The 9,154-nt window shown below is 37.3% G+C and overlaps 1 non-coding gene across 1 annotated transcript; it reads left to right on the top strand.

The window, feature by feature from the left end:
* Nucleotides 1–4,621: 4,621 nt before the first annotated feature.
* LOC116140912 lies at nucleotides 4,622–4,728 on the top strand. Its single transcript, XR_004129714.1, has one exon. It is a non-coding gene; the product is annotated as a small nucleolar RNA R71 (small nucleolar RNA).
* The last annotated feature ends 4,426 nt before the right edge of the window (nucleotides 4,729–9,154 follow it).

Genomic DNA, 9,154 nt, shown 5'->3' with positions numbered 1-9,154 from the left:
ATCTTACCAATCCCAAGATGAATGCACCACCAATCTCACCAATTTCGGCCCAGATTGCAAGATCCCCAATTTTTGAAAACCTAGGGTTTCCAAACTTTTCTTCAAAAATTCGCAAAAATCTTTGGCAAAGTGAGTTGATTTAGTGTTTGTGAGGGTTAAGGAGTGAAGTATAGGGATGGAAATTCACTGGAGAATCTCTGGATTGAAGGTGGAAGTGTTTGGCTCTTGGGTGTGTTTTAAAACTTTTCGCGAAAATGAAAAGTCACGGTGGGTATTTATAAAAAACAGACTTCGTTGCGGCGAAGTTCTTCATTCAATTGCAAGACCTAGTCGATGCTGTAGCGAAGAAAAATTCTCGTCGTGGCAAAAAAATATATTGAAAACATCACCGCGACGAAATTTCCTTCTACAATACCGTTAATGCCGCGGCAAAGAAAATTTCTTATCGTGGCGAAAAATTCCAGAGAAAACAACGCTGCAGCAAAGTCTGGAACTTTTTGAATCCAATTTTGTGCATAATGTACATCGTCGCGGCAAAAACTGGAAATTTCCACTTTGTCGCCATAATTCGATCATTCACCTGAAACATCCAAAAACAACAGAAATTAAATTTATCCTAAATCATAAAACAACTAAACAAATTCAAAACAACAGATAAATAACAAATAAATTAGAACACTTGGGTTGCCTCCCAAGAAGCGCTTGTTTATAGTCGGAAGCTCGACTTTCTCAAGTTCTTCGTCAATCTGGACTATCCAAATACATCATCTCTCGAACATTTTCCCTGCACTAAAGCTTCAATTGTTGATTATTTTTGTCACATCGAGCTTTGGTTGAGAGCTTAACCATCCATTTCCATCCCTTGGTCATTTCTTTTAGGGTTTGAACATTCTCATCAACAGCTTTCCATTTTCTTGACTTTCCATCAACCTTTTTGAGCTGAGGAATCCGTCCCTTGTGAAGACACGAGCTCGATTGTGGCCCATCTCGGAATGTTGTGTAACCTTCTGGGTTATGGTCCTCATCCTTGGTGTGCCTTGACTTGACCATGCATCCCTTAATTGGCGAATTAGGAATGTCGAGTTAGGGAGTTTTGATTGTTGACTGATCCATCTAGTCAATTTTAAGACATGAATCTAGCTTCGGTGGAACTTTCAGAGTCTCAAGGACATTGAATGTCACTTCTTCTTCTTGCATCCTCATAATTAACTTCCCCTCTTGTACATCAATTAAAGCTCTTTCGGTAGCTAGAAATGGTATTTCCAAGATGAGAGGAATCTCCTTGTCTTCTTCCTTATCCAACACAAAGAAATCTGCTGGAAAAATAAATTTGTCCATCTTAACTAGCACATCTTCAACAATGCCTCTCGAATTTTTGATGGATCTATCTGCAAGCTGCAAGCATATGGTTGTCGGCTTCACTTCACCAATCCCTAATCTCCTAAAAACAGAAAAAGGCATTAGATTTATGTTTGCACCTAAATCACATAGAACTCTATCAAAAGTAATGTCTCCTATAATATAAGGAATAGTAAAACTCCCTGGATCTTTGAGTTTCAGTGGCAGCTTCTTCTGTAGAATGGCGTTGCACTCCTCCATGAGCATCACTGTTTCCTCATCTTCCAACTTGCTTTTGTTCGACAGAATTTCCTTGAGAAATTTCGCGTAGCTTGGCATCTGCTGCAAGGCATCTATAAAAGGAATGTTAATATGCAGTTTTTTAAATACATCAAGAAATTTAGTGAATTGCTTATCCTAATTTTTCTTTCTGAGTCTCTGAGGAAAATGCACAGGAGGGGTGTGATGTGCCAACTCTGGTGGTATCTCAGGAAATGGAAATTTTTCTTTCTTTTGCCTTTGCCTCTCTTCCTGCTTTGGTTCATCTTCCCTAAGACTAGTTGGTTTCTCTTTAGCAATTATCTCTTCATCCACTTCTTTATCAAAATCTTCATTTGCTTTACTTGGTGGACTCTCATCCTTCCTTTTTTTCTCAACCTCTCCCAAGACTATTCCACTTCTTAAGTTTATTGCATTCACTTGTTCTCGTGGATTTGTCACTGTGTTGCTTGGTAAGGACCCATGTGGCCTCTTATTCAGCTTATCAGCCAATTGACCCACCTGTACCCCCAAGTTTCGAATCGACGCGCCTTGGTTTCTAAAATTCGCCCTTATCTCATTCATGAAACCTGTGGTCTCTTGCATGAATTTTCCAAACATATCCTCCAACTTCGACACTCTTTGATCCCCCGGTTGATTATTCACTCCTGCTTGATTGTTTGGTATCGTTCTTTGGTTCCATTGGTTATTCTACTGATTCTGTTGATTCTGATTGCCCCAAGACAAGTTTGGATGATTCCTCCAACTAGGATTATACGTGTTGGAGAAAGGATTGTTCTGTTGCCTGTTGGATCGGTCGTCACAGTCACAAAATTAAACCTAAATATCGTAGTTAGCGGTAAGCAAGGTCGAATCCAGAGAGAGCAAGACTAATGACCTAATGTATATTTGAGTTAACGAAAGAGAAATTGGCAGAATGATTGATTAAAACTAAGGAAACTAATTACTTGCAGGAAATTAAAAAGCATCAAATAAATTGCTAACTAAAACACAATATTAAAAGCGTTGCCGCTGCGGGTTCGGTTTGACTCAAGACCAACTCTCACAATTCCTATCCTCGCTCTTCAATTTCCTAAACCTACAAGGCTAGGCAAATCAATGAAATGGCTTCCGGCAATCTAGGTATAATCTATCATGTCTCCCCGTCGTCTTAGTTACAGATCGATTGGTTAAAGACTATCATCGACTAACCGAAAAATACTAAACCCTTAGACACCACTAGTTGGTACAACGTTAACAAGTACAACCTATCAACCTTTATCATCCAATCAACTAATTACACAACAAATGCATTCCTAGTAGAAATGATATTAAACACTACTACAACTTGATTGCAATCAGTATCGAAGTAATTTAAAGTCATAATCAACATTCAATAATCTCAAACCAACATTCAATTATGCGAAAAGTTATATATCAATAAACGTTCTCAATGGACATTATCAATTCAACACGTCGAGCATCAGAATAATATTAAAGCATCGCAAATAAACTGAAACAAAAACAAATATAATCTGAATACAAGAAACTTAACCAAATGTCCAACATTCGGGCTCATCCAACTAGTTGAGAGCTGATGAGGAGATCAATGGAGTTAATCTCGATCTCGCCTACACCGTAACAGACAACTGAGAACTTAGCCGCTCATGGTGGTAACGACGGAGGCTGAGATAGTGGAAATGGAGCTGATCATGACGGAGAGGAGGTAACCGACAGCGATATGATACGAAGAAGGGCCGAAAACAACCCACGGACAGCCCGGAATACGAACAGCCGCACTTGCCGAAAAACGTTAATTTTTCGGCGGGTTTTCCAGAAAACGGTGGCGGAAATGGGATCCGAAGGTACCGATGGAAAGCTCTGGTGATGGGGAGTTCAGATCAGGTCCTGGGGAGGTGAGAAGTTGCCAGAAATGAGCAAGATCTGGCCTAGAAGATGAAGAGGCGCGACGACGATTTGGTGGATTCCAGCTGTTGTCGCGGCGGCTGAAGCTAGGGAAGTGTAGATCCGGCCGTGGGGAAGAAAGATCGACTCTTGGGGAGCTGAAACGTCGTCGGAAAATGGCCAAAACTGGCCTGGAAGACTAACAGTCACGGTGGTGGAAGACGAAACGCCGCGACTGCATTCCGTGATTCGCGGTGGTGGTCCGGGACGATGGGACGACGACGATCTGTGCACGAGGAAGCCGAAGAGTCGTCGGAGATCGCCGAAAATGGAAGGCAAAGGGTCACCGGAAAAGATGATGAATAGCGCCTCCTGGATCTGCGACTTTTCGTTTTCTTTTATAGAACAAACTGCAAAATATCACTTTGGTCCCTACATAATTGAAAAGTAACAAATCAACCCTTATAAATATAACAGTTTACCCCCTAAACAACATAAATGAGACAAAATCACTTCTAATCCATAAACCACAACCTAATATCAACTCATATCCTTTCCAAAATCATTCCAAACACGTTAAATTCATAAGAAAAATATTAGGAAGCGATTTTCGTGAATAAATTCATAAATTCTTTAATTGTCTCAATATACTTCAATTTAATCACACATGAGGTATTTTTATCACCAAAATAGAGTCACTTTCATGACTCTAACACTCTGATTTCCTGTCAAGTAGTTAACTTGTTCTGATGATGATGAAGCTAAAGCAAAAGTGTTCCCCACTTGACACTCACTGCTCACATGATTACCTGCAAAAAAATCACAAGTTAGTTGGGGTGCTTGAATAGAGTTTACTTGCATACTTCCCAATTGTTTCTGAAGTGTTGTAAGTTGGGCTGAAATGGCCGTGTATGCATCAACTTCATGAAGACCCATAGATTTCTTCGATTGCATTCTCTCATTCGGTCTTTGATAGTTGTTACTTGCCAGAACTTCAAGCAACTCATAAGCTTCTTCAGGTGTCTTGTTTTGCAATGCTCCTAATGATGCTGCATCCACCAACGTTTGCACATTAACCATCAATCCATTATAAAACGTTTGGACTTGCATCCAAACTGGCAAACCATGGTGTGGACACCTCCTCAGTAATTCATTGTATCTTTCCCAAGCCTCATATAATGATTCAAACTCTTCTTGTAGAAATGATGTGATATCATTTCTCATCTTCGCAGATTTTGTTGGAGGAAAGAATTTGGTCAAAACTTCTGTGCTAATTCATTCTAAGTTGTGATCGTTCCTAGTGGTAGTGCCATTAACCATCCCTTTGCTTTATCCCTTAATGAAAAAAGGAACAATCTCAATCTGATGGCGTCATCTGACACTCCATTTGACTTAAAGGTATCGTAGATCTCTAAAAAGTTTGCAATATGCAGATTGGGATCTTCCTTCAAATCTCCCTTAAACTGTACCGACTGCTGGATCATATGGATGATTGTCGGCTTTATTTCAAAGGTGTTGGCTTGTACTGTTGGTCTAGTTATACTTGAACCACTATCATCAATCGTGGGAACTGAGAATTCCCTCAATGTTCTATTTTTCGCCATCTCAACAACTATCGCCTATCGTTCTCTTCTCTCTCTGTAAGTCCTCTTGCGGTTCTTTCAATCTCTGGATCAACAAGAACCACTGGCTGACATCTAGCTCTTCACATAAACTACACAGAAAGAGAGAAAACATGAGATCAGAAGCTAACAGAAAAGAACAACAAAAATTAAACTATAAAACAATTAAAACAAAAATTAAACCCCAATCTAGCTAACACAAGAAAAGTTCAATGTTAACACAAAATCAATCCCTAGCAACGGTGCCAAAAACTTGATGCGTTGTAACTACAACATGCAATGTATAGCAAGTACACTAGTCGCAAAAAGTAATAAAGTGATAAGAAAAGTATCGTTCCTGCAAGGATTGTTTGTTAAGCACTGATTTTCCTAGTTGTTTATCAAGTTGGGGAAACCGAAAAATGTTTGGATTGGCGGAAAAAATTAAGTTAAAATGAAAACAAAATTTACTATGTACTTAAAAGGCTAATTAATGACAGTAAAACTAATTTGAGAGAAAATATCAATTAAAGCAAACGGTTAGGGTTTTGACTTCATTAGGCCTCTATGAATTAATCTACGAATTATGCTACTTTTACACTCACATGCACGGATTATAAATCGAACTCCCTAAGGTGTAAAACATACCTTCTCAGGCTATGTTTTCCTACTTTTCCCTATTAAGCTTCCGCACCCAACAATTTGAAGATTAATAGATCTAAGTTCATTAAGCTAAAGGAATTCTAAATTGATTTTATTGATTCTCAAACCTATCTCTAGCGCTTGATACAACAATGGTGATTACCCTAAGAAGCTCATACATGATTCATTTCTCAATCTCATCATGTTCAACAAATAAATTCAATAAAAACAAGAATAATCACACAATCCATGCAATAGAATGTAAAAGCAACAATAATCTATTGATTAACCATAGAAATCCTAATTACATCAAAACCCTAACCCAAAGTGAGTTAGTTCATAATGAAATTAACACAAATCGCAATAAAAACAGTAAACACAACATTCAACATGCTGGAATGAAGAAAGAGAACAAAAATCTTCCATATTTGATGAATCCCAAAGAGTTCAATCTCAAATCAAACCTCAAATCCTCTCTCCTTTCTCCCAAAATGTCAAACTCCTCTAAAAATGGCTAAGTCTTTCTTATATAGTCGGTCAAAAAACCTAAAAACTTTTCTAAAATAAAACTGTGCATTTTGATAAAACTGAAAATCGCAGACTTCACCGCGGCGAAGAATAAACATCGCCGTGGCAACGAATTCTCGAGAGTTTATCGCCGCGGCGAACTGTTCTGAACCATTCTTGAAATTATAGGATTGCCCTTTGCTTGCTTCCTTGCTTGAATCTTCAATCTTTGGTGCTCTCCAATAGGAACAAGCTTCATAGTGCTTCAAATCCGCGTCAAAATTTCCTCGAATCCTGAGATTCGTTTGCTTCTGGTTCCAGAAACTCAATTCAGCTCTTTATTTGCTCAAAGTGCACGTTTTGGCCTAAAACATAAAACATATGAAATTAAGTTGCAATTCAGGCAAAAACGACATAAGAAGTATCCAAAATCCGGCCAAAAAGCCTAGATAAAATTGTATAATTCTAGGATTATCACTTACATTTGTTATCCAGTTAATAAACTAAGTCAGTTTTTGCTAGCACCTACAACTCTTTAGTGGCAGGCATGTAAAAGAATCCTACGGTATATCAAAGGCACTATAGATTATGGGTTACATTTCAAGGCAACAAGCACTTTAAGAGTGGAATGCTATGCTGATGCTGATTGGGGCTGCAATATGGAAGATCGGAGGTCCACTAGTGGCTATTGTGTCTATATGGGTCATAACTTAATACAATAAAGTTCAAGAAAACAAAAGGTTGTTGCACTCTCTTCAACTGAGGTAGAGTACAGGGCTTTAACTCAGACAGCAATAGAAATTGCTTGGCTGTAGAGCATGTTTGAAGAGTTGGGGTTATTGGTTGAAGTCACACCTGTTATTTGGTATGACAATGTAAGTGTTGTAGCTTTGGTAGCTAATCCAGTTTTCCATGCTAGGACTAAACATATAGAGATTAATGCTCATTATTTTAGGAAGCAAGTCCTAGCCAAAAGGTTAAAAATTCAATATGTGCCCTCCAAGCTCTAGACTGTTATCTGCTCACAAAAGCCTTACGTGTTGTTCAATTTACTGATTTAAGAAGCAAACTGAATGTAGTTATTGATTGCTTGAAATGTCTCAGTAGCTGCTGTGTTCTTTTAGTGTAGAATGTTCTTAATAGTTGTTGGATGAGCAGATTGATTGCTTGAAACATTTTAGTGGTTACTGTGTTAGTGTAGAAAAGATAATTTTTTAGAGTAGTGTACAAGTTTTGCTTTAAGATTGGTGCAAAATAGTTGCAAAAAGTTCTTAGAAGTTACTGTGTTGGTACTAAATGCAATAAGTTTCTATTTTAGACTTTAGATTATGAGACTTCAGATTGTGTGTTTCAAACTCAGAGATGACATGACAAGTGCAGGAAGTCTTTATTTCAAGTCTCTGAACTTGAATCTCAGAATCAAAATGTTTTTGGTTATGACTTTGGTTCAGAATTTTTGTTTTAGTTTAAATTTGTTGCAAATAGAAGTTTAAGCTATGTTGCTGGAAATTGAAGCTTTGTTAATTTATGTTTTAGAACTTGAGTCTCAGATTTAGAATGTCCTTGGTTTAGATATTTTGTGTTGTAGAATTGCTAAAAGATTTGATGGAAATTGAAGCTTTTGTGTTGTAGACATGACAAGTGTATGAAGTCTTTATTTCAGGTTTCAGAACTTGAATCTCATAATTAGAATGTTTTTTGTTCAGACTTTGGTTCAGAATTTTTGTTTCAGTTTAAATTTGTTGCAGATGGAAGTTGAAGTTGTGTAGCTAGAAATTGAAACTTTGTTAATTCAGGTTTCAGAACTCGAGTCTCAGATTCAGAATGTCCTTAGTTCAAATCTTTTGTGTTGTAGAATTGCTGAAAGATTTGCTAGAAATTGAAGTTTTGTTAATTCAGGTTTCAGAACTTGAATCTTAGATTTAGAATGTCCTTGGTTTAGATTTTTTGCTTTAGTTTAAATTTGTTGTAGCTGGAAGTTGAAGCTATGTAGCTAGAAATTGAAGTTTTGTTGACTCAGTTTTTAGTATATATACTGAATGCTCATGATGGTAGTTGCTGGAAGCAAATTAGATGGAAGTTGTTGTCTTTGGTTAATGTAGTTCGGTTCCAAGGGGAATGTTAGGATTTAGAAGAAAATGGGATCAGATCATTATTTGTTAAAACGTCAAGACTAAAATGTAATTGTGTAAAACGGTGTAGTTTCACTACAATCGTTTTACCAAATCTCTCCGCTCTTCTCTTAATACAATATAAAAGAGAAGAGTAAAGTTGTGTATTAACTAGTTCAATCATTCTACTAAATACACTCAATTTTCATCCCAAATTGTTCTAGAATAATTTCTCACTCTAACACTTCACACCCGAACACAACTTGAGAACCACCTAAGCTTCAATCACTGACGCCACACACTAGCATCAACAAAGGAACCACGTTCCAAAAGCCATTCAAACAAGTAAGGTTTGGCATAAGAGAAATGAACCTTTGAACCTTTGAAGAGAAAAACACTCTAAAGTAATTTCAAATCACAAAGAAGTATAAAATATCAAAAGGTTAGATTAAAAAAATGCAAGAGAAGATATTCTATATAGAGGGTTTCTTGCTCAATAATTTGTGCCAAGTTAGCCAACAAGGGTTGACCCGTGTTTGTCCAAATAAGAAAAAGAGTCATTCTTTTGGTTTGAAACACAAACAAATCGGGAAAAAACAACTTTATTCCTTAAGAACACAAATGGATATATTGACACTTGTAAAAGGTTCTAAAAAGGTAACAACAAGATAAATAAATATATTTGGTAATTTATCAGAAATGCAAGTCGTGCAAGATTGCAAATATCTAGAGCGAGTGTGCTAGCACAAACTATTGTGCACATACACTCGATATGAAACAAACCAAAACATA

The sequence above is a fragment of the Pistacia vera genome, unplaced genomic scaffold, assembly GCF_008641045.1.
Source record: "Pistacia vera cultivar Batoury unplaced genomic scaffold, PisVer_v2 Contig386, whole genome shotgun sequence".
NCBI classification, from domain to species: domain Eukaryota; kingdom Viridiplantae; phylum Streptophyta; class Magnoliopsida; order Sapindales; family Anacardiaceae; genus Pistacia; species Pistacia vera.
This window is presented reverse-complemented; position numbering and strand designations above follow the sequence as displayed.